Raw genomic sequence first — 27,126 nt, 5'->3', positions numbered from 1 at the left:
CTCCTGAATCTTGTTGTCTTCAGCCGGCGCCATTTTCCAAAATGGCGCCGAAAAATGGCGGCGGCCATAGACGAACACGATTGGACGGCAGGAGGTCCTTCCGGACCCCCGCTGGACTTTTGGCAAGTCTCGTGGGGGTCAGGAGGCCCCCCACAAGCTGGCCAAAAGTTCCTGGAGGTCCAGCGGGGATCAGGGAGCGATTTCCCGCCGCGAATCGTTTTCGTACGGAAAATGGCGCCGGCAGGAGACCGACTGCAGGAGGTCGTTCAGCGAGGGTTCCGGCGCCTCGCTGAACGACCTCCTGCAGTCGATCTCCTGCCGGCGCCATTTTCCGTACGAAAACGATTCGCGGCGGGAAATCGCTCCCTGACCCCCGCTGGACCTCCAGGAACTTTTGGCCAGCTTGTGGGGGGCCTCCTGACCCCCACGAGACTTGCCAAAAGTCCAGCGGGGGTCCGGAAGGACCTCCTGCCGTCCAATCGTGTTCGTCTATGGCCGCCGCCATTTTTCGGCGCCATTTTGGAAAATGGCGCCGGCTGAAGACAACAAGATTCAGGAGCAGGAGCCCGTTCCGGACCGCTGCCGTTCCGGACCGCCGCTGGACCCGCAGGTTATTTAACTCATTTGGGGGGGGGTTCGGGAGGGTGGGGGATTTAATTTAAAGGGTCGGGGGTGGGTTTTAGGGGGTTTTAGTGTGCTGGCTCACGATTCTAACGATTTATAACGATAAATCGTTAGAATCTCTATTGTATTGTGTTCCATAACGGTTTAAGACGATATTAAAATTATCGGACGATAATTTTAATCGTCCTAAAACGATTCACATCCCTAGTGGTAATGGTGCTGTAATCTTAACTGGGAACCCGGCTGAAGACAATATGGCCGCCGCATCAACCACAGTGTTGGCTTTCGTGGTAATGCCCTTGATGGTGACTGCAATACCCACCGGGAACAGCCACCTATATCTCATATTTTCTTGCCTCATCACAGTAGTCACCGGTTGGTATTCCTGGCGTCTTTTCAGTGTAAGGGGAGATAAGTCCGCAAAGACTGAAATTTGATGGGATTCCCATTCCCATGATTTTTGCTTTCGCGCCACAGCAAGTACACGCTCCTTGATCGGGAAGCGAAGGAAACAGGCAATGATATCCCGCGGTTGATTGCCGGCTCGGGGTCCCAATGTGCGGTGCGCACGTTCAATATCCACCGCTGCAGGGATATCCGTTTGCCCTCCTGACTGTTCCTGGGCCAAGAAAGAACGGCACAGGGAGCCAACCACTGCCGTGCAGTCACCATACTGTTCTATCTCGGGAACTCCATGGAACCGAAGGTTACACCTTCGGTTCCTATTTTCCAAGTCCTCAAGTTTAGCGGAAAGGTCCACTTGCGCATGGTGCAACGATTCCCCCTGATGTTGAAGGGTATCAATTTTAATTGCTTGACCCTCTAACCGCACGTCGCAGTCATCTACCCTCCGACCGATGTCCGCCATTTCCTCCCGTATCTCCGCCATTTTCTCCAGCATCTCCCGTTTATTATTTTTCATATCCTGGCGCAGGTCTTGGAACCATTGCCTAAACTCGGTTCTAGTAGGCATTAGCGTGTCGGGTTGTTGCTGGTCATCAGGTGCAACACCGTCGGGAGTGCTTTCAATAACCATCGGCGCTGCGGCGTCTCCCTCCATGGAGGCCCCAGATCCTCCTTCTCCCTTGGCGTAAGAGAATTGCCGTAGATCGGTAGCTTTTTTTTTGGAGGTCATGATGCGGAGGCAGAGGTGCGTTGGAAAATATAGTTTGTGCTCAGCTAGATGAAGGATGGATGCTGAGTTAGCTGAATGTTTGCGCTAGGCTCGCCGGAGCTCTGGAGTCAGGCTGCCATTCAAGCTCGTGACGTCACCGTCTCCTCTCCGATTAGTTTTAAATGTGCCACATGCTAACTTCATGGAGTGCCCCCTAGTCTTTTTATTACCTGAAAGACAAAATAACCAATTCACTTCTACCCATTCTAGACCTCTCATGATTTTAAACACCTCTATCATATCCCCCCTTAACCGTCTCTTCTCCAAGCTGAAAAGTCCTAACCTCTTTAGTCTTTCCTCATAGGGGAGCTGTTCCATTCCTCTTATCATTTTGGTTGCCCTTCTCTGTACCTTCTCCATCGCAATTATATCTTTTTTGAGATTCGGCGACCAGAATTGTACACAGTATTCAAGGTAGGGTCTCACCATGGAGCCATCAGATGCATTATGACATTTTCCGTTTTATTCACCATTCCCTTTCTAATAATTCCCAACATTCTGTTTGCTTTTTTGACTGCCGCAGCACACTGAACTGACAATTTCAATGTGTTATCCACTATGATGCCTAGATCTCTTTCTTGGCTGGTAGCACCTAATATGGAACCTAACATTGTGTAACTATAGCATGGGTTATTTTTCCCTATATGATCACCTTGCACTTATCCACATTAAATTTCATCTGCCATTTCAATGCCCAATTTTCCAGTCTCACAAGGTCTTCCTGCAATTTATCACAATCTGCTTGTGATTTAACTACTCTGAACAATTTTGTATCATCTGCAAATCTGATTACCTCACTCGCGTATTTCTTTCTAGATAATTTATAAATATATTGAAAAGTAAGGGTCCCAATGCAGATCCCTGAGGCACTCCACTGCCCAGTCCCTTCCACTGAGAAAATTGTCCATTTAATCCTATACTCTGTTTCCTGTCTTTTAGCCTGTTTGTAATCCACGAAAGGACATCGCCACCTATACCATGACTTTTTACTTTTCCTAGAAGCCTCTCATGAGGAACTTTATCAAACACCTTCTGAAAATCTAAGTACTCTACATCTAATGATTTACCTTTATCCACATGTTTATTAACTCCTTCAAAAAAGTGAAGCAGATTTGTGAGGCAAGACTTGCCTTGGGTAAAGCCATGCTGACTTTGTTCCATTAAACCATGTCTTTCTACATGTTCTGTGATTTTGATGCTTAGAACATTTTCCACTATTTTTCCTGGCACTGAAGTCAGGCTAACCGGTCTGTAGTTTCCTGGATTGCCCCTGGAGCCCTTTTTAAATATTGGGGTTACTTTAGCTATCCTCCAGTCTTCAGGTACAATGGATGATTTTAATGATAGTTTACAAATTTTTACTAATAGGTCTGAAATTTAATTTTTGAGTTTCTTCAGAATCCTGGGGTGTATACCATCCGGTCCAGGTGATTTACTACTCTTCAGTTTATCAATCAGGCCTACCACATCTTCTAGGTTCACCGTGATTTGGTTCAGTCCATCTGAATCATTACCCATGAAAACCTTTTCCGGAACGGGTATCTCCCCAACATACTCTTTAGTAAACAAATTCTTCAGAACACTGCAGCAAGAATTCTAACCGGCACCAAAAAACATGAACACATCACACCAACACTAGTCGCCCTTCACTGGCTCCCCATAAAAGCACAAATTGAATACAAAACCCTTACCATAGTACACAAAATCATATATGAAGATCAAATGGATTGGTTGAATACAGTAATCGCTCAGCAAACAAAGGGTTATTAACAATCCCTTCAGTTCACTCTGCCCAACTCCTACTAATATGTGAATGTGTTATTTCTCTTGCAAGCCACAAACTTTGGAATTCGCTTTCCCCTGACTTGTGACTTCAAATGAACCTTTAAGAAAGACCTAAAACATGGCTTTTTACCACCACATATTAAGACCCATTACCCTCCTCTTTTACTAACCATAACATCTCACTGTACTTAATATTTCCCATCCCTAATCTCTATTTTTAGTGAATCTTTGAACCTTTGTAATGATAATTTTTAATATGTCCTTTTTAATTATAATAATTTATTTAATTTTAAGTACTTGTATTTTCCTGATGTGCAACCTACTTGTATTTGTCAAATTGTAAAACTTTACTCTTGGGTTTTTATTTTGTTTTTAGTAATATTTGTAAACTGATTGACACACAATTTTGTCAACCATTATGATGGCATTGCCGAAAGTCGGTATAAAAAAACTAATAATAAATAAAAATAAAATAAAAAAATGAAGGCAGCAGTCCAGCAGCAAGAGGGGGACTCCCAGTCTTTTGCATCGAGTGTCACATGTATGATTTTTCTCCTGCTGGTGAGAAGTTGTACATGTCCATGCGATGTAAAGAGCTCCTGTGTCTCAGAGAGTGAGTCCAATCTCTGGAGGCTAGAGTGGCAGATCTGGAGGAGCTGAGGCAGACAGAGAGGTATATAGATGATACCTTCAGGGACATAGTAGCCAAGTCCCAACTCCAGTCTGGCATCCCTGATGCTGCCTTGGAGGAGGAAGGTCTCATGATCTGAGAGCATCAACCTGGTTCAGCAGGAAATTAAGGATGTGCATTCATTTCATCTGTTTCATACGTTTCCTATACAAGCATGTAATATGAAACGTATGAAACGAATGCACATCTAATTGACATGTAATGGGAAACGTATGAAACAAATTAAATGACTGAAACGAATGCACATCCCTACAGGAAATAATCCTGTAGCAAGGACATGCTCTCCAGGTGGTGCATTGTCCTCTCGCACTGAGGATGTGTCTCCCAGGACTTTTGCCAAGGAGGGAAAGATCACATAGGCCATCATAGTTGGTGATTTGATTATTACGAATGTAGATAGCTGGGTGGCTGGTGGGCGTGAGGATTGCCTGGTAACATGCCTACCTGGTGCGAAGGTGGCGAACCTTATGTGTCAACTAGATAGGATTTTAGACAGTACTGGGGAGGAGCTGGCTGTCATGGTATATGTGGGCACTAATGACATAGGAAAATGTGGGAGAGAGGTTCTGAAAGCCAAATTTACCCCCAGGGTAGCATTCTCTGAAATGCTTAATGTTTCACATGCAGGTCCCCAGAGGCAGGCAGAGCTCCAGAGTATCAATACATGGGTAAAACGATGGTGCAAGGAAGAGGGATTCAATTTTGTGAGGAACTGGGGAACCTTTTGGGGAAGGGAAAGTCTTTTCCAAAGGATTGGACTACACTTTAGGATGGAACAAGGCTGCTAGCACTAACCTTTAGAAAGAAGGTAGAGCAGCTTTTAAACTAGAAAAAATGGGACGCTAACAGTCGCTCAGCAGGATATGGCTCAGAGGGATGTATCTTCAAAGGATACTAATGAAGCATTAGAGTTAGGGGATACCAACAGAGAGATTCCACTAATAACAAAAGTAGTCTAAGTGCCTGTAATTAAAATGTTACACCTGTCAGTCGCAGAATGCTGCGACGTCTCATGCTCACCTCTTTTCTCCCTGTTCCTGCAAGTCTGGGAAGAATGGCAGTCTCTACCAGTCCACGCTGACCTCTCTGGTGTTCCTGGGACAGCATGGGTGATGCCGAACACCACCTTGGACCTAGAGTTACCTAAGGCATGTGCGCGCACACAAGGGCCAAATTTGAACATATCATGGTGGGAACCACGGGGTCATCCACGCCCGATGACGTCAACCTGGCAGCGTACTTAATCTGACCTGCTCTTGTACTCCTCGAGTTAGCAAGGAGTTCCATCCTGCTGTACTCTCCTCTTCAAGGACTTCCTGTTCCTGATTGCTATTGGCATACGGACACACTGAGTACCCGCTCCTCGGGGGCTCCCCTGTGCTACCAGCTATCCACTCCTCAGAGGGCCTTCTGCTTTATTGCTTCTGGACTTGCTTCGCTGGTCTCTATCTCATTCCAAGAACTACCAACTGTGAGTACACCTACTGACTTCTTCCATTCTGACTGCATTGAGGATTCATCACAGCATACCCCAATCCTTGGACCACTACCGCCATCCTTCAGGCAAATCTTGCCTTCTGCTCTACGGTATACCTCAATACCATCTCTAGAGACCACTCAGAGGTTCAGCATTGCTTCCAGTTCTACATCGTCTGCTACAGTTATCCTTGGCAAACCCCTCCCTGCGGGCCACTACCGGATCTGTACTCCTGATGCTACCTACATTCTCGTGAGGGGATCTCCGGCATTCCACACTCCAAAGGTCACTACCAGATTTTCTCAACTGAGTCTCTCTCTGGGTAATCCCCTTTGCCCAGGACTATACGAACTGAGTTTCTTTCCAATAGAGACTAACACTTTCTTCCCATTTAATAAAGTCTTCATTCTTAGCTGTGTCATTCACCACTGAGACTGTGCCAGCTGACGGTGAGGCTCACAGGGCTCCTCCCTGTGGGCGGAGACATCGCTCATCTTAGCCCAGGGGTTCACTTCTATCCTCAAACATAACAGATTGCTAACTCCATGGACCCAGCTCAGCTTGAGGCGCTTCAGGCCATCCCTGGCCTGGCCCAGCATCTGCCTGAACAGCAATTTGGAGACACTGACTAACGCCTTCAACCAGCTCAGTTCTCAACTGAATGCTGCACCTATGCTTGACAAGGCTACTGCCTCTGCACCAGCTGGATCTGAAAAGACTTTCAGTGCCCTTGCCTGCACCCACTCATTTTACAGGTGATCCTCTATTATGCAGAGGCTTCCTGAAACAGTGCTGTATGCATTCTCCTTATAGCCTACTTACTTCCCAGACGTAGTGTCCAAAACTACGTACATCCAATCTCTATTAGTCGGAAAAGCTCTGGCCTGGGCTTCACCTCTCTGGGAGCGCAATGATCCTATTCTCCGGAATTTGACAAGGTTTCTTACCTCAGAGTAACAGATGAATTACCGCATCAAGGATGAATTAGCAGTTCGTGAGCTCCCTGATACCTTGGAATCCCTCATTCATCTTGCAGGACGAATTAATCAGCATCTGCGTGAGCGCTCGCAAAAGATAAAGGGTTCCAAGAAGATGACACTGGAAGTTCCACGTTCTCGCCCTGTACCGGTCATACAGACCAATTCTGTACCTAATACGAGGATGAAGAACCCATGCAATTAGGCCGCAGCCATCTTACAGCCAAGGAGAGACAGTACCGTAAAAGGTTTTGTCTCTGTATGTACTGTGGATAACCTGGCCATGCAGTGCCCTCCTGTCTAATCTGTCCAGGAAATTTGCAGACCTAGGATCTGCCGGAGGACTCTTCCTAGGTGTAACATCTCCATCTCCTCCACTGACTCTCCAGTCTCCATCATTTCAAACATACTCAAATTTCACATTTTAGCATTAGTGGACTCCAGTGCCAGAGGAAACTTCATACTTAAACAGCTCGTAGAGCACCTACGAATTCCCACCATCCGGACACCTTCACCACTGCTGCTATCATCCATACACGGCAAGTCACTACCTGGTGAGGTCACCTATTCAAAGCAACCCATTCGTCTCCGCAAGGGGTCGCTCCACACTGAAACCATCACTTTTCTGATTTTGGATAAAGCCATTCATCTGGTGGTACTTGGAATACCCTGGTTACTGACACATTTACCCCAGTTTGTCTGGAACATGATGGAACTATCTCAATGGGGAAAGGACTGTCATGGGAAATGCCTTCAAGAAGTCAGCCCCATACCGTGTCTAACCACTACTACCTCACTTCCAGGATTACCTCCGCAATATTCATCTTTCCAGGATGTATTCTCCAAAAAGGCAGCAGATACTCCTCACCAGTCTTTCGACTGTGCTATTAATTTAGTACCTGGTTCCGAACCACCCAGAGGAAGGGTGTACCCACTTTCTCTGTCAGAGACTCAGGCTATGTCAGCCTATATTAAAGAGAACTTGGCAAAGGGTTTCATCAGGCCTTCGAAGTCACCAGCCGGGGCCGGTTTCTTTTTTGTGGGTAAGAAGGACGGATCCCTTCGCCCATGTATAGACTACTGCAGACTCAATGAGATTACCTTGAAAGACCGCTACCCAATGCCACTAATCTCCGAACTCTTTGAACGGCTCCAAGGTGCCCAAATTTTCACTAAGCTGCACCTCAGATGGGCATACAACTTGGTCCGAATACGCCAGGGTGATGAGCGGAAAACAGTTTTTAATACCTACGACAGCCATTTTGAATATTTAGTCATGCCCTTCGGCCTTTGCAATGCCCCAGCTGTATTTCAAAACATGATGAATGACATTTTCAGGGGCATGTTATACAGCTGTGTGGTAGTATATCTTGACGACATATTGGTTTTCTCCCAAAACCTACAGAAGCACCAAGTAGATGTGGCCAACGTTCTTCAAAGACTCAGGGAGAATCACCTATATGCCAAATTGGAGAAATACTCCTTCCATCAAGAATCTGTTCCATTCCTTGGTTATGTGGTTTCCAGCAGGGTTTTCCCAATGGACCCTCAAAAGACCAAAAGTATCCGGGACTGGCCCCAACCTACTGGTCTTAAGGCTTTACGGAGATTTCTCGGATTCACGAACTATTACTGATGCTTTATTCATCACTATTCCACTTTGACTGCGCCCCTTACAGCCATGATGCGGAAGGGAGCCAATCCCTCAAATTGGTCCTCAGAGGCCGTTCTTGCCTTCCAGAAGCTCAAAGAAGTGTTCCTCCAGGAGCCATGTCTGCACCACCCCAATCCTCAACAACCATTCATTGTTAAAGTAGATGCTTCAGATATTGGAGTTGGTGCTGTCCTTAGTCAACACAGTGACACCCACAAGCTACACCCTTGCTGCTTCTTCTCTTGGCGGTTCTCCCCTGCCGAGCGGAATTATGGGATAGGAGACAAGGAGTTACTCGCCATCAAAGAATGGCATCCATGGCTCGAAGGTGCACAACACCAGATAACGGTCTACACTGACCATAAAAATCTTGAATACCTTCATCATGGTCAACGCCTAAACCATAGGCAAGTGCACTGGTCTCTATTTTTTAATCGCTTTGATTTTCTTCTGAAATATCGTCCGGTGGATAAGAATACCCAGGCAGACGCCCTCTCCCAGTCCTTTACTCCTGAAGATGTCCCGGATACACCTCAACACATCATTGACCCTACCAAGGTGCTTCTCGCAGCTACCCATACGGTCCTTGCTGGGAACACTGTGGTGCCTCACTCTCTTAGGAAGAAAATCCTCAGATGGGGACCATGACTCACCTCTTGCTGGTCACCCTGGACAGTCCAGAGCACTCATTACCTTATAGAGGTATTACTGGTGGCCTTCTATGAAGGAAGACATACGGGCCTACGTATAGTCATGTCCTACATTTGCAAGGCAGAAACCTCCAGCTGGCTGCCCCTGGAGACTCCTAGAACCATTGTCCACTCTGAGTGTACCATACACACACATTGCCACGGACTTTATTGTTGATTTGCTATTATGAAAAGGAAACAACACCATCTGGGTCACCATTGGGGACTCAAAAAGCGCTTTTCGAGTGGGGACGATACTTGATCGCTGCATCCACAAAATGTTATGCAATATCACCAGACTATCAGAGAAATTGTGAATTAATGTTATGAGAGCATACTCATACACATTAAAGTTGAACTATATACAGCCCCTGAAGCAGCCCCTAAGTGGGGCGAAACTCGGCCTGAGTCAGGCATATTTAAAGTTCACATCTCCATTCAAATAAGGACCAGGGGGCACTCCATGAAGTTAGCAAGTAGCTCATTTAAAACAAATCGAAGAAAATTCTTTTTCACTTAGCACATAGTTAAGCTCTAGAATTCATTGCCACATGATGTGGTTTCAGCAGTTAGTGTTACTGGGTTTAGAAAAGGTTTGGCTAAGTTCCTAGAGGTTAATTCCATAAACTGCTGTTACGGTAATTAATAAGCAATAGTAGCTTGTGATCTATCTAATGTTTGGTTACTTGCCAGGTAGATGTGACTTGGATTAGTCACTGTTGGAAACAGAATACTGGGCTTAATGGACCCTTGGAAAGAAAAAGTATGGCATATCTTATGTTCTTATGTTCTTATGACTTTGATGGTTTTGGGAGACCTAGATAGGTCATTGATGGGGATGTGAGTTTAAGGGGAGATCACAATGGCGACTGTAAGACTGGGTGGATGGGGACATACTAGGCTGTATTTGGCTCTGGGAGGGGCTGGGAACCCAGAGGCACAAAAGGGAGGTCCCCAGGCATAGCTAAGAATGCTGATTCCTGAAAACTGTGTGCTGAACTTTTTTCTGGTACCTGTCACCTTCTGCTAATCTCGCTGGTATCAGTTCCCAAGCCATCGCTGAGCTAAAGGGGAAAGCATGCCCCAATACAAGTGACATCTTGCAGCATTAATATCACTGCTATTCAAAGTGCCATTGTAAAAAGACCTGCCTCTTTATGAGTCCCTTTTTAGGACCTGAGTGGGACTTATTTTTCTTCTTTTATTTAGGTTTGGACACAAAGCTTTTTTGTGTGCTATTTTCAATATTCTTATGTTGTTTTATTTTTAATGGCTTGCTTTATTCCCGTGTTAGTGATTTGAGTAAAAATTTTGGTAATAGCCACTATTATGGTGGTTAGCACTTAGTACAATTAGCAAAATCAACTAATTTTAATAATGAACAGGGGCATAATGCACAATTGAAGTTGAAAATGGGTTTCATTAACACTAGGTCAGTGAAGAAGAAGAGTGTAGAGATAACTAATTTTCATCATGATTATGAATGTGATGTATTATTTATAGCTGAATCTTGGCATATGACTTCTAATGTTTTCTTGTTAAATCAGTTATGTTCCCCTGGGTTTGTGTATGAGTGTTGTCACTGATGATAGAAGAGGAGGTGGGCATTAGTATTGTTTAAACATATCCCTGATTATTCTTTTCTTTTTTAGGTTGTGATGAGGGAATTTTGTTAATATCTCATCATGGATATTTGATATATTTTTTTCCTGGGTCTTAGAGTTTATTCAAATTATTTTCAACATTATTACTCCAATACTCCAACTTAGTTATTTTAGGTGTTTTAAACTTATATTTTGATTCAGTAGATTCCCCAGTTGTGAAAAATGTTGAGTCTATCTCCATAATGGGGTTGATTCAGTCAGTCCATGATTCCACCCATATTGCAGGACATATTCTTGATTTGCTTTTGGCTAGAGATATTTTATATTTGCAAAGTAAGATTTCTGATGTTACATTGCATCAAGTTTTGTGGACAGAACATAAATTATCACTGTTTAATATTTGTCCTGAAGATTTAGTTTGCTTTTGGTTGACAATACAAAAGACTGTCCACCAAGTGTGGATTTAAAATGTTTCTAAAGTTGTTGATTATAGGAATTAGGAAATATAGATATATTGATTTCTGAGAAATTCATTGATAGCTGTAAATACATACTAGATGGAATCTATAATAAGATTAGTTCAGGAAAAGTAAACTTAAGGGGACAATTTTCAAAAGGATTTACATGCACAAAACTGGGATTTTTATGTGTAAATATACTTTACTTATGTAATTTGTCTTTTGAAAATTGTAACAATATGTGCCATTGAATTGTCCATATGTTTTACATGCGTAAGTGCACTTTAAGCATATAAATGGCTTTTGAAAATAACTACAATAGTGGGCCTGATATTTGAAAACATGTACACGCTTAAAACTGGGTTTTACATGTGTAGATGCACTTTATCCATATAAGTGGGATTTTGAAAATTGCTATAATATATGCTATTGAATTGTGAATAGGTTTTACCCATGTTAAGTGCACTTAAACCAAATAGTTTTTGAAAATTGCTTTGATAGTGGGGCAGATTTTCAAAGGGGTACACGAGTAAGATATATACATTCCCCCCAAAAACCTGACCCAAGTTCCCCTTGCGCATGCCGAGCCTATGTTGAATAGGCTCGCCGGCACGCACAAGCCCCCGGACGCACGTAAGTCCCGGGGCTTTCCTGGGGGGGCATGTCGGGGGTGTGTCGCAGCGGCGCGACATCCGAGGGGCAGAGCCACAGGCATGGTTTTGGCTCGGGGGCATTTCGGGGACATGGCCGAGGCCTCCAAAACGGCCGGAGAATCATGTGGCCGGCGTGCGTGAGTTACGCCTGTCTTTGCACGCACGCAAGGCTGAGCTAAATCAGCAGCCTGTGGCTCGGCACACGCAGGCTGCCAATTTTGCACAGCCTTGCGTGCGCCGACCCTGGATTTTAAAGGATATGCGCAGCTGTGCGTGTATCTATTAAAATCCAGCGTACTCTTGTTAGCGCCTGGTGAGCGAACAAAAGTACGCTCGGGCGTACTTTTTTAAAATCTACCCCATAGTGTATTATAGACTGCATTACATTTTTTGCAAAGTGCCCAGACAGGCATTTTCTGAGAGAGAGAGAGAGAGAGAGCGCCTCTGGGGAGGCCTTCACAGTATTCAACTATTTGTATCACTATAGGAGAGCCAGTTAATAAATGGAGGTGAGGTACTGGTGGTGGTTTAGGATTTTTTTGGCCAGTTTGACATGCAGAGTGAGACGTACAAACAGCACAGTATACCTAACCTCGGTGAAGATTTGACATCATTTGGAGTGAGGAAAGTCTTACAAAGATGAGATTTCTACAATGTTCATTCAGCCAAGCATGATGGTGTTATGGGAACGCTGGAGGTGGTCCCAATTCTGGGAGATTGTGTACCCTTCAGCCACGACACAAACACAGAGGAGCTCCAGAAAGTGCCGAGGCAGGCAAGGAGTGTTCAAGCACAAGCTGAAGATGCAGAACCCTGGCCTCTGCCAAACCTGATCAGATCAAAGAGACCCAGCAACGCAATGTTGGCTTCTGGGGTAGCCCTCCAACCACCCGATAGCCCTTTTGGACCTGCCGTATGGAACAGCAAATGCGACAGGATGGACAGAGGCTGAAGGACGAAGACATCAGACTCAGACAAAGACTCAGGATTTGGGAAGGATTCACATGAAGAGTCAGGATACTTGAAGGTTGAGTGAAGACTTGAAGAACTGAGATGGACTCGGGTTGCTTGAAGAGAAGGTCTCTGAAAGACTCACAAAGATACTTGAAGAACTCTGAATAGGTACTGCCACACCACGCACCCTACACAGCCAATCAAGGCTGGTCACGGACCACGCTGATGGTTCCCAACTCAGGTTACTTGAAGATTCCACAACAAAGACTCCAAAGAGGGCTACACCGAGGCACTCCCTCCACAGCCAGTTATGGCAAGGCATGGACCATGCTATCACGATATAGGTTATGCAGAGTTCATCCATATGGACCTCAGGATCCAGGGACTCGGAGTAAGAGGCACGGCAAGGAGCTTGAGTGAACTCAGAGTATGGGACCTGAAGCTTGGAGGGTTAAATGCCAGAATCCTCTGGAGGTTTACGCAGCTGAAGCAAAGGACATCTGAATACTTGAAGATCAGGACATGAAGACATCAGGAAAATAGAACAGCAGGACTTCAGGAACTCTGAAGGATGAAACATCAGGATCTGGACGGACGAAGACACGGAATCCGATGAGAGACCTTGATGAAGATGAAGATAAAGATGAAGACATGGAATTCCAACATGGGACAGAGTGCCAACGAGAAGCAAGATGACGAGAAGTCCTAAGGAGGACTGGCTCCTTGTGAAGGCAACAAAACAATGAAGACAGGCCCTTTTTATAGGGCTGAAGAAAGACTCCTACAATGACATCATCAGGAGATCCACTCCCTTGCTGGCCCTTTACAAGATGAAGAGAGGCGTGACCCCGTGCCTAAGGAGGAAGTGGGCAGGACCTTTGAGAGTGGCGACCCTGCCGCTGAGAGATGCAAGAGGAGGAGTTAGTCCGCAACCCCGGCCTAGCGACATTGGAGGAAGCTCACTGCCGCAGAAGATGGACTGAAGGCGGCTTCTGCCACAAGCAAGCCTGAGGATGAAGGCCCCTCCCCACGGAAGGGACAAAGTAACATCGGCGGCCTCCAGGCCGCATGGGAATGCTATCGGCAGCTTCCTGGCCATAAGGGCAACACCCGGACGACTCCCTGTTGCCAGGTAGTTCAGGAAGGTCGACGGTCTCCAGACCGCATGAGAAGCGGTGGCAGCACCCTGCCGTTACGTGGCAGCAAGAAGGCTGGTGGCCTCCAGCCTGCGTAGAATGCCGTCGATGACATGGTGAGCTCTTACAGTTCAAGCCTGGCAGCAGAGTTGATGGATAAACTGGCTTTTTGAACATCATTCTTTCTTTGCTGCACTTTCCAGCATTTCCACATCAGTAGCATGACATCTGAAAGCACCTTGGAGATCTTGTTGCTACTATGTCTATCTGTCATGCCATTGGTGTTACACCTTGTGGGTCTTGCTGTCATTCTGCCTAACTGCCATGCTTCAGGTGTCTTTCACTCTACCTAGCTGCCATGCAATAGATGTATCACCTTTCGGGTCTTGCTTCTACTCTGCCTAACTATCATGTCCCTGATGTATCAACTTGGGAGTTTAGAGGCTTCCATGTTGTTTGCCGACTGGATCCCAGACTAGTTCTCCTATCTTGCTTTGTTTTTGTTATACTAGTATGTTTTTTCTCCATATTAAAAATGTGAAAAAAATAAAAAATAAAAGTGTCTTTTCCCATCCCACCTATTTTCTGGTTTTATGCTCTGATATTTAAGCCTGCCACTATTACTAGGCTACCTGCTTCTGGCTCTTTCATGATATCTTGGAGAAAACCTTCCACTTTGGGTACCATTTGTGGCTTTGCAGTTTCTTTGGGGATATTCATGCTATTGTTTGTGCTGACTTTACTGTCTTGGCCTTTTCATGCAACTATTTGTTTTCCTTCTCCTCTCTCATGTTTCCTTGGGGGTTTTGATACTTTTGTGCTGTTTGTAAACCACTCCATGCTACCCTTTAGAGGTTTTGATGCCTATGTGCTGTACGATTACCTGCACAGTGCGTCTTGAAGATTTTAATGCTTTATAACTCTTTGTGATTCCCCGCACTGTATAATTTGGGGGTGGGGTTTCTTCCTATGTGCTGCTTACAATTCTCTACACAGTGTGTGAAAAACATTTTTTTTTAAATACTGAAAGAGTTACTGGGCATATTATTGTAATGTAAAACTGCTCTACACTACCGATGCCATTTTTCCACTATTCTGCCTTTCCTTTAGGGTTTACATGTTTAAATCTTTAAGTCTGTCCTCATACACTTTATAGTGATCACCACTAACTATTTTAGTAGCCACCCTCTGAATCTACTCCATTTGGTTTATATCATTTTGAAGGTGAAGTCTCGAGAATGGTGCACAGAATTCCAAATGAGATCTCACCAGGAACATATATCATTGTTTTTCTTATGCTTCCCATTACTCTCCTTGTGTGCCCAAGCATCTTTCTGGCCATTTCCATTGTCCTTTTTATTTATTTTGCCATCTTGAGTTCATCTAATACAAGTACCCCCAGATTCCACTCTTGATATCTGCATAGAAGAATTTCACTCCAATACTGTATTGCTATTAATCAAGTTGACTTAGGGAATAGCCATTCCTATTAATTGCATCAGTAGCATGGGATCTTCTTAGTGTTTGGGTACTTCCCAGGTTCTTGTGGCCTGGTTTGGCCTCTGCTGAAACAGGATGCTGGGCTTGATGGACCCTTGGTCTGACCCAGCATGGCAATTTCTTATGTTCTTATGCTTCCTTGGGTTTTTGCACCCAAATGCAAGACACTGCATTTTTTTAGCATTACATCTTAACTTCCATACTTTAGACAATTCCTCAGGTTTTGCAGATTCTGCTTCATATTTTCCACACCTTTATGGTTTTCTACTATGTTGGTATTATCCACAAAAATACCAATTTTTTTCTGATTGTCCTTCTGCATTGCTGCTTATGAATAGTCCAATTCCTGAGGCACACTACTAATAAGTGAACTCTATTTAGCATTACCATTTGTTGCCCTCCTCTCAACCAGTTTCTAAGTCAGTCATGTTAGGGTCCAAACCAAATGCCCTCAATTCATATAAAAGTTACCTATGCAAAATTATTTCAAAAACCTTACTGAAATCCAAGTTCACTACACCTAATGCTTTCTCCTGATTCAAGTCTTTGGCCATCCAGTCAAAGAAATGGAATAAACAGACCCCAGGGTTTTGAAATTATCACCTGTTTGACCACCCCTGAATTATCCTGCTAAGAAAACTGGGCACAGCCCATATTTACCTCAAATAAATAGAGAACAATAGTAATTTCATCCAGTTAGTCAGAAACCCCTCCCAAAAACTAATCCTGTATACCATTTATGGCCCTACAAAGAGCTATTTGTAACCCCTACTAGAGAGAGAGGTTACATAAATAAATCTACATTTCAGCCTTGTGATTTACACTGAGAATGTGTAATATACCAATACAAATAAAGGTTCTAGCAGGGATGGGAAGTTGAGGCAGGAGCAGAAAAAACAAAATAAAAACATAACATACAAACCATCACAATACAAGGAAAATATGCAAACTCAGTTCTTGCATATTTTCATAACATATTTAGATTCATACTATATAGGAACAGAAACCTTGGCACTATCGTAAAAGAATAATTTATTAGCATTGGAAAAAAATAGAAAAATTAGCTTTATGCAGCTTTTAAACAGAAAACCACAAACCTTGCCTTTTTCTCTAAGGCCTGAATGTGATACCATTTTCAGATTCTGCGATAAGTGCCAGACCTGTTGTATTTCCTTCATTCAACCACTGGGGGACCATTGTTAAAAGAGAGTGAGAGAGCGAGAGAGCGAGCCTGGCCATAATGTTATAACCCATAGGTAGGTATTTGTATCCCTATGGTAGGCCCACCTAGTAACTCGAGGTGGGGATTAGGTAAGAGTGTGGGGGTTAGGGGCCACTTTGACATTCTACGTGAATCCTAAGAACAGAACAGTGGTCTCTTGTGAAGATTTGATGGCCTTCGGAGTGAGGAAACTCACTCCAAGATGAGATTTGGGCAATGTTCTCTCCACCTAGATTGATGTTACCCAGGTAGAGAGTCCATCAAGCTAGGTTGAGAGAACCTTGTCCAAATCTCATCTTGGAGTGAGTTTCCTCACTCCAAAAGTCATCAAATCTTCACATGAGACCACTGTTCTGTTCGTAGGTGTCACGTAGAATGTCAAAGTGGCCCCTAACCCCCTACACTCTTACCTAAACCCCACCTCGAGTTACTAGGTGGGCCTACTATAGAGATACAAATACCTACCTATGGGCCATGACATTATGGCCAGTCTCTCTCTCTCTCTCTCTCTCTCTCTCTCTCTCTCTCTCTCTCTCTCTCTCTCCTGAAATAGGCCTTACAGGAGACATCACAAAGGGTGATGAAACCTTACCACATTTGCACAGCCTAATGCAATTCAAAGAGGTGTAGTTAAAATCAGCATTACAGCTGTGTAATAGCTCTTCACAGACAGGCTAACTCTGCTCCTATTTTCTGAATTTGCATTGCACCATACGATATGGTGCTATCGCATGCAATAATGCCTTATCACATTTTGATAAATGACCCCCTAAGTTCTCTATTAAAGCAATTAAAAACAAGTTCCTAAAATTCCATTCTCAATTCTGGACACAATATTAGCATGCAAATTGTTTGTTCAACCTCAAGTGCTTCCTGAATGCTTTAGATGAATTTCTCCACATCCTTGAGGTGATGACGCAGTTCAGGATGCTTAGGAAATCCATGAAAGCTTCCAGCACGCCACGTGGACCAGGCAATCACTCTGTCTCATGAAGAAAAAGTAATCACAATCTCATCAAAATAAAATAAAATTATCTTTTTTTGCCAAATAAAACTGTAATCAATCTTCCAATTATTCTCTAAAACTCAGTTTTCTTAACAATCATAGAATGTAAGGAGTTATACTAATTCTGCTCAGCTAGCTAATAATAAAATAAATCCAATAATTATCTAAAATCATCTTACCTGTCATTTCTGTCTTCAAAACAACAAAAGAGTTTTCTGTGCTTTCAGTTAACTGGAAAAGTAACTTCTTAACAGAGTACCTTACTAGCAGACCTTCTGGAGAAAGAATAATGCCTCTTTTTTTCTTGCATAGCACAGTATGACTGAGATCAAAATCACTTCATGGTGTCTCCTTTTTCCTCTCTGATTTTTGAAGCAAAGGAGACAAAACATTTTATTTCCAGACTCCAAAGAGAAAGCTGCAATTGGTTAACAAGTCTCATTAGTATTTGTCCTCTTACCTTGTATTGGCTACAGAGATGAATAAATAATGTATCACTTAACTAAGCTTTCAATCAAAAATCTGCCACTTTCCAGGGGAGATTTAATTATAATATCATCCCCCTTCTTTTTTTTTTCAATTTAAACTTTATTATTTTTTCAATGATTACATCATGAAAAACATTTACAAATATGTATCCCAATATTTAAAGAAAATCTTTACACAACATATATAATTTTATTTGTTGGCATACATAAAACATAATTGGGGGAGAATAACACAATATATATATAATATATCCTCCTTCCAATAGTGTCCACTATACATTATTGTTGGCTGGATGGCTTCAATCTATTTGGATTATTGGCATCATTTGAAGATACAATTTATCAAAGTTTCTCTCTTTCTTCCTACCCATCTTTGGAATTCCAAAGGAAGAGTGCAGGTTTCAATTGCTATTCATAAGGACATTTGTTTGTTCCCTGCTGTTCTGTAATTCCTGACTTCAAAAGAAGAGTCCAGGAGCTGTCTCATTTCTATTTGTCAATGAAACTAACCTTACCCAGGCATAAGAAGAAACAATTTTAAATATTCCTTACACAATGCTCCATGCAGCATGATCATAAGAGAAAATAATACAGGACTGCTTCTATGACTAAGTCCATAAGCAAAGCATGTCAAGCAGGACTGTCTGAATTTTCAAAAAGGCTCATTACTCAGTAAAAATGTTGCTAGCAGTAAATTTTTATGGGATATCATGAGGCTTGGGGATAACTGCACGAAGCAGCAGTTGCTACCCTTAATATAGACATGGGGTAACCTGCATAGCGTGGCAGATACTACCCTAAGAAGCTTGCTGGGCAGACTGGATAGATCATTTTGGTTCCTTCTACTGTCATTTCTATGTTACTATGTTAAAGAATCCCTGGGGATAGTGATGTCACCAAAGCACCGCTATGGCCTTCCATGCATTTTTTATGGATGAGAAGGTTGTAATACATTTAACTGTTCCAACATGAGACTTATTCAAAGATGTTCTACCATGTCAGCTTTTGAGTCTTCAGTGTTCCCATTTTCAGATGTCAGATGTCTGGCTTGAATGATTAGCAGCATAACACCTTTCTTTTTGTTGTTTTTAATATTTTCCTGTTGCAGCGCCTGACCACGGAACCCGTGGTCATCCTCTCTCACCTAATGCCGTCATTCTCACGGCACAGAGGGAGCGCCTTTGATGCGCCCCTTCCCGTGTCGGTCCTGCCTGTGGCACTTTGCTTTGTGGCACGGTGGAGTCATCACTATTGTTGCTCCCCTTGCAGGCCTTCCTTGCAGCAGAGATGCTGCCGCCAAGCTCTCCCCCTTCATGGGGTTTCCCAGGTGTGCATGCATGCTCCTCCCCTTAATTTACAGGGACACGGCACCTTAAGGCTGCCAGCCCTTCACGGAACACGACACTTGCCTGGCCTATATAAGGCTAGCTCTGGCAGTCAGAACTTGCCTTTGCAATAAGGTTCCTCTGTTCCCTATTGCCTCCAGGCGACTCTACGTTCCTGAACCCTTCTGCCTCAGATTACCTCGGTTTCGACCTCTGCCGCCTGACTATGCTGACCACTCCAAGCCTGACCTCTGCCTGTCTGACCATGCTGACCTTTCCAAATCTGACCTCTGCCTGCCTGACCATGTTGACCCCTCCAAGCCTGACCTCTGCCTGCCTGACTATGTTGTCTCTCTGGTGGACTGTATCCTTGGTAAGTGGACTCTTAGGGCTTTGGCCCCTTGGTGCTCTTTTACCCTCAGTTTGTTCCAGTTCCATGGTGCTTGAGTTCTTGTTCTGAAAACCCGTCCTGAGAAGAACGATGCCATCTGCCAACTGCTGTCCCCAGGAGAGCCCAGAGGCCCACCTAAGTCCAGGCAGTCGGGGAATCCAAGGGCTCAACCTGTGGAGCCCCTGGACCATTATTGGTGAAGTTCTAGTCAGCCTTTGTCTCCTTGTATGCTCTGCCTCCTGCCAGTAGGCGCCCTCTGGTATCCCTCAGAGGGCCGTACCAACCCTGCACCAGGCCAAGGGTCCACCTCCAGTGCAACATTTCCTTTGTTAAAAAAAAATAATAGCTGTAGTTTAGGATGCCCAGAATGTTTTTAAAGGCTAATTAACTATTCAGTATTATGAAACTTAATATGATGAGTTTTTATTCTCATATATTCAATGTAAAATTATCTTATTAGGAAGGAATTATTCATTTTACTGCAGTTTTCCAATCTTATTTGGCCTAAGTTACAGTTTATAACATTCAAATATAATTTCAAAAATTGTGTAAAGTAACACAATATTAATAATGCACTTTTAGAAAACTACAGGGCAGAAAAATCTATAATCAATGAGTTTTAAATTGGTGAATGAAGGGTTTATTTCATTTTTTGTAACACTACCACTAGAGGGCATTTTGTCATCAACCATTTCTTAACAGTTCAAGCTAAGCAGTTGAATCATCTGCAAAATTCATTAAAAATAAGTTAATTGCAGGCTTTTTATACATACTTCAGCTGTGCCTGTAATATACATTTGTCAATATTAATCTAATTTAGTAGGTTAATGTAAGATACAGTATAAGTTTCACTTCTTAGAGTAAAATGAACATTTATTTTTTAAACTTAAATTTCTCAGAAAATCTGTAAAGGTTGTATTTAAAAAAGAAGTTTCTTCCTTAAATGTTGCTTTAGGAAAGCAGGAAGAGTGTTTTACAGAAGTGTCAGGGAGGATAATTTTCAATAATGTGCATAGCTCAGCACACATACTTAAGCAGGTGCGTCTAAAGTTATGCCAATATTTTATAAACCATGGAATGGGAGCCACACAGAGGCCGATATTCAGTACCATTTGTTTGGCTAGGTTCAAAATTAGCCCAAAAAATGGCAGAATTTGAAAAACCTGCAGCACTGTCTGGCCCCAAGATCCAGCTAAAATGTTATCACAATAGCTCAGGGATGGGGTGGGGTATTCCATGGTGGAGCCAGTATTCTGGCTGATTGCCAAAATTATGCAGTTATCATGATAAAATACATTTAGGACTGCCAAAAAGAACAGCCCTAAATTTAGCCAGATAAACGTATCTGGTTAACATTAAGATATCCTGGGTGTTCTGCTGAATATCCTACCAAAGATAGCCAGATAATTATTTTTTAAATTATTTTTTTATTTTTATTTTTTTATTTATGCCTTATTAAATTATACATCAAGAATAATAAACTTGATTAGAAAATAAATGAGGTCATTTAAACTTATAAATCATATCAATTCTTCAACAAGAAGAATATCAAATAAATTTAGGCAATACAACCTCAAATATAAGTCCTTAATACAGGGGATCCAATCTAAGAATGTTTTACAATATATATTAACAAGCAATTATTAGGAAAATCGTAATGCATCTGCTAGCAGTTGGGCACATTTATATGTAAGAGATACACAACCTGTCTCTGGAGAATTTATGTAATGGACTTTTTCTGTCCTTTTTCCCTTTCCTGCTCCTCTTTCTTTTTACTAAGGAAATTTGTCAATTGTGATGGAATAAAAAACAAATATTTAAGAACATAAGAACATAAGAAATTGCCATGCTGGGTCAGACCAAGGGTCCATCAAGCCCAGCATCCTGTTTCCAACAGAGGCCAAAAACCAGGCCACAGGAACCTGGCAAATACTGCTTCACCGTGCATCAAACGTATGTGCATATGTTTCAGGACATGTACATTTTTTAAACTCGTTAAATAATTGTAACATGGGCAGAATAACATTCAGTTTATGCATGGAGGCAGTTATTTTATAAAGTTAGCTGATGTAAGTGCATACCTTGCTTATGAAAATACTCGGGCACATATTTCCAAATGTGAGTTTGCTGAGACTTGCACCAATTGCTCCAACCTTCACCAATCCACCCACACCTTCCGTAAATTTATCCACACTCTCCACCATTTGCTCCGGACCCTCCACCAAAAACGTTCAGACTAAAGAGAAGTCAGATTTAAATGTGCAACTTGACAATAGGTGTAAAAGCATGCACGCATGTTTGATGATGTATGTTTGTACTCGGTTTTTAATGTGTGCATGTACTTCCAAATCCCATCCTGCAACACCCTCAAAACACTCTCTTTGTCCTCATATACTTTTCCACTGGGTAACAACAGTACACTTGCACTCCTTTCCCGCCTTTCTGAAAGTTCTCTTATTATACACAGAAGCAGATTTTGCATGCACAATCCTTGCATAAGTCTTTGAAAATTCACCCCAAAAAGTTAAAAGCAACTTTAGCAAGAATGTCAAAAAGGAAACAGAATTTGGTTATTGAGGTTTTAAAAAAACAATCTAAATTGGTGCTGGTAATTTATTTCAACAAACTACAACTGAGTTCTACGGGTGGTATAAACATGCCAAGTTTAAACAGTCTTCTTAGGCTAATCAAGCATCAATGAGATGCCTCTAATGAAATTTTCAGATATTCTCATGCACCATCACAACACAATGGTTTGTGTGAAAATTAAAATGAACTTTCATTTAGGGACAGCCTAAAAGCTCCCCAGTTCAATCCCTGAGTTGGGTCTTCCGCTCTTCGGGTTGGCATGCTGCAGAGACACAGATGAGTAAGAGGAAATTGCCTGCTCAAAAATAAGGTATATTTGAATATAATAGTTTATAAAAGAGAGGGAGTGGCTTTGAGAAGGCAGAAGCACTGTTCAATGTTTTGTTTTGTTTTTCTCATAAGGCTAACTTACTGCGTATGGTTCCCTAAATTGTTCAGTAATGTTCAAATCAGAAACTGCAGTAGTAATAGACTGATTATGGACCTGGCATTAGAATATCTTGTTAGAGAAAAATAATATGTTAATTGCAATTAAAACATCCTAGTTTCCTAAGAGCTTCAGTAATTGCAAGCACAATAATAAAATGTGCATGCATGAAGCTGCCTTAATAAAACAATTCTGAAAAAAAGAGATCAAAGGTATAAAGCACTAACATCTAAAATTATACATTCTTACATCCCGCCTCAAACTTTGAAGAGTGTGGGAAATAGATCCTTTAAAATAAATAAATAAATCCTTAAGAGGTTAAGAATCTATAACAAACCTATTATTTTCACTAGGGAGACAAAGGTCATAAAGTAATTAAAAGGATGCATGGTAATTTGTACTTAATAAGAATTACTGCAAAATCAATCTCCTTGTTCTTTCTTGTATATGTGAGTACTGTAGTTATTTTTTAATAGAAACTCTAATGCAGAGTTCATTCTTGTCATGTTCCAAGGTAAAAAGGATTGGATAAATTCTTGAAGGATAAGTCCATTACCTGCTATTAATTAAGTTGATTTAGAAAATAGCCACTGCTATTACTAGCAACAGTAACATGGAATAGACTTAGATTTTGGGTCCTTGCCAGTTCTTATGGCCTGGATTGGCCACTGTTGGAAACAGGATGCTGGGCTTGATGGACCCTTGGTCTGACCCAGTATGGCATATTATTTTGTTCTTATGTAAAGTGGAGATGCCTTTAATGAAGGGGCCGATACCTGACCAGTCTTGCTGATGGACTGAGTTGCAGATGAGTACTCAGTTATTGCTCCTAGACCAGAAATTGTGAGGGGACTGAGGTCCACTCTGGAAGAAGATTAGATGCCTTCCTCAAGGAGGGAGTCAGGTTGGGCCCACCAGGACCCATATTAACATGGCCAAGTATTTCTTTTTTTCTTTTTTTCAAGGCAGGAATATTCATTCCTGGTTTTGCCCCCTATTGAGGGTAATTTTCAAACTTTCCACGGGTAAAGCAGTGCTTTACCTGTGGAAATGGCCTTCTATAAAATTGACTGCCAATATGAGGGTTAACAATGCACATTTACATGTAAATTTTCAAGATGCTATGCACAGAAATATGCACAGAAATGTGCATATGTGAAGTATCCGTATTCAATGCATATTTTTAAAAAGTGTCATATACATGTAACCCTTGTTTGGAGGAGTTTAGCTCCCAAGGGCACACAAACTTAGTTTTACTCTTCAGGGCATACATATGGCCAGGACTCCTCCCATACTTGACTCTCCATCCAAAGGGTGGATCCTTTTTCAGGGGGATGCCCTTGCTTATGGCCCAGGCAGTGGTGTGTTTCTTTCTGTGTGGTATGTTTAAATGGGGCATTCCAAGGGGTGAGATGCTGGGAGAAACCAGGAAGGACAAGGCACTAGGGATATGCATTGGTTTGCAATGTATTGGCAATACGCAACATATATGCCATATTCGTTGTATTGGTGGGGGTCAAGAAACGTATGGTGAACCCCCACAAATACAACGTATCACTAACGAATAAACCCCCACCTTCCTGACCCCCCAAGACTTGCCAAAAGTCCCTGGTGGTCCAGCGGGGGTCCTCGAGTAATCTCCTGCATGCGGGCTGTTGGCTGCCGGTATTCAAAATGGCTCCGATAGCCCCTGTGACATATTAAGGGCAAAGGCTATTGGCGCCATTTTGAATACTGGTAGCTGACGGCGCAAGTAAAGGAGATCACTCCAGACCCCCGCTGGACCACCAGGGACTTTTGGCAAGTCTAGGGAGGGCTTCCTGACCACAAGATGGTGCCGGCCATCCATTGCTCCAGCATGTGACAGGGGCCGACCAATGGTACTGGTAGCCCCTGTGACATAGTAAGGGCAAAGGCTATCGGCGCCATTTTGAATACCAGCAGCCGACAACCCGAGTGCAGGAGATCACTCCAGGACCCCTGCTGGACCACCAGAGATGTTTGGCAAGTCTTGGGGGGGTCAGGAGGGTGGGGGGTTGTAGTAAATTAAATTTAAAGGGTTGAGATGGGGTTTTTTCTGGGAAATAAATACATATGTAACTAATGAATAGATCGCGGTCCCCTGAGAACGGATGCAACGGATTTGGGTCCTGACGAATATGAATACCGAATGGGACGAATCCATCCCTGCTGCACATCCCTACAAGGCACTGCATGTTAAATTAAATATTTACTATTCATTTACCATTAGATTAAAGTCAATTTGTTACATTGGTACACATGTGATTTTTCCTCTGGGAAGTAATTCTTAACCTCAGGTATATGGATAAAACTTCCCATGGTGATTTTAAAGTGTACAAAACTTTCCCAGTGGATTCCTATTGGAGGGGTCCCCTCAAACACGAAGTCCTACTTGAGTCCAGATTTTCATGGACACTCAGCCTGTCCTGGTCCCATAGGTTAGATGTTTAGTGGGAAACTCCGTATATCTTGCTCCTTATTTCTCAGTCTTGTTGCTTGGGACTTCTCTTACAGAAAAGTCTCTAAAACTTGGGAAACAGGCTAAACAAGCCCAGGATCCTCATGGGGAAGGGAAAGTAAAAAACCTCCACAATACTTTCTTAATGCAGAAAACTGGATACATCTTCAGCCATCAAACTTCACTCATGAGGTGCTATCACTGGTCTTGCCCACCTAGGAAGTAGATTTGAGCTCACAGGTCTTCAGTCCTCTGAATGAAAGTACTCAAAGGGATCAAAAATCTATCTCACTGTAACTAATAGTAGAAGGAACCACTGGTAGGGAGTACACAATTAGAGTTCTCTTCAAAAATAAGAAGCATGGTAAAGCTGTGAGGCTTCACCAGAGAGTAAAAAAGGGACAACCTCACTGCACTAAGGCTATATAAAACTGACCACATAGAACACTAAAATGGCTTCATTAAATAGGCAGAGCTAACCAATCCCAGTGCTTCAAGTTGGTAGAGGCTGAAGGGAATGCAAGGCTCACAGGAATGTTGTTTCTAAACAGGGACCCAGGGCCATCTAATGGCTGAACTAAGGGGGTGCCTCATACACATGTATATATGCACATTCATGAGTAAAAGTATGTGCAAAAAAGTGGGCATGTTAGGGATGTGTCTAATGGGCTTATAGGTACTCATATTATAACAATATTTCCCTGAAATCAGACAGCAACATCAGCAAATAATATCCAATTTCTACCAGTTTTAATTTTTCCTTTCTGTATTGGAGCCTATCGATTGCCCTCATGTCCTTAAAAGTGCACCAGGGGTCTACAAGGCCACCTATACCAATCACAAGAGCTTTCACTCCCTCAATATGCAGTTGGCCTGCGATGCCAAAGGCATCATCTTGGATATCGTGCCCAGGTTTCTGGGATCCAGTCACGATGTCTACAGCCTCTCATACTAGAAGCTGGCATGTAGATAGAAATGCACTTTCCACTACCATCACATAGCAATTAACCTATTCTATTGGTCTCCCTCATATCTAGATGGACTGACAGCATTGGTCCAGGATTACCAGTCCTGCCTAAACAGGGAATTATCCCTTTGCTCAATACTAAAGGATATCTAACTCTGTTCTTCTCTATGTTGTCCTCTAAAGGTGATAAAGGATATCCACTCACAACTTAGCTCAATATTTATCTATTTATTCATTCTTATTAACCACTCATGTACGGAATCCCTAGTCGGTGCAGTATAGAACAAATTCAAACAATTCAATATACAACTGATAAAACAAGTCATAATAAAACATCACAATCATATATATTAAACAAAATGTAAATTTAAATAAAATTAATAAAAAATGTACTTCCCACAATTAATCCCAGTAGACAACCCACAGACCACTGAAAAGGCTCGCTACAACAGGGCAGTCATTGAGAAAACCTTCAGCCTACTCAAAATGCATTTATTTATTTATTTATACAGGGCTTATTTTCTTCATCTCCAAAATTAGTTCAGTGTAGATTACAATATTAAAATATCCATAATTAAAAACATATATAACATACTTACATAAACAAATAATAATTCTGTTAAGCGTGCCGGCCATGGCAGACCCAAGGCACAGCCGTCACCTTTTCTTAAGGACTCCAGCCTCTGGTTCCTCCTCGCTGGTGGTGATGGGCCACCAGCTTTGTCCTCGGGCCTCCCCCGGTGCCTCCAGCCCAGCTGCAGCTTCCAGTGTTCCCGGTCCTGATGCCACTACTCATCCGGGCCTCTCCGAGTGGCCCATGGAGAGATGCCACCATGCACGCCGCGCCCCTCCCTAG

Source organism: Rhinatrema bivittatum, chromosome 2 (assembly GCF_901001135.1).
Source record: "Rhinatrema bivittatum chromosome 2, aRhiBiv1.1, whole genome shotgun sequence".
In the NCBI taxonomy this organism is placed as follows: Eukaryota; Metazoa; Chordata; class Amphibia; order Gymnophiona; family Rhinatrematidae; genus Rhinatrema; species Rhinatrema bivittatum.
This window is presented reverse-complemented; position numbering follows the sequence as displayed.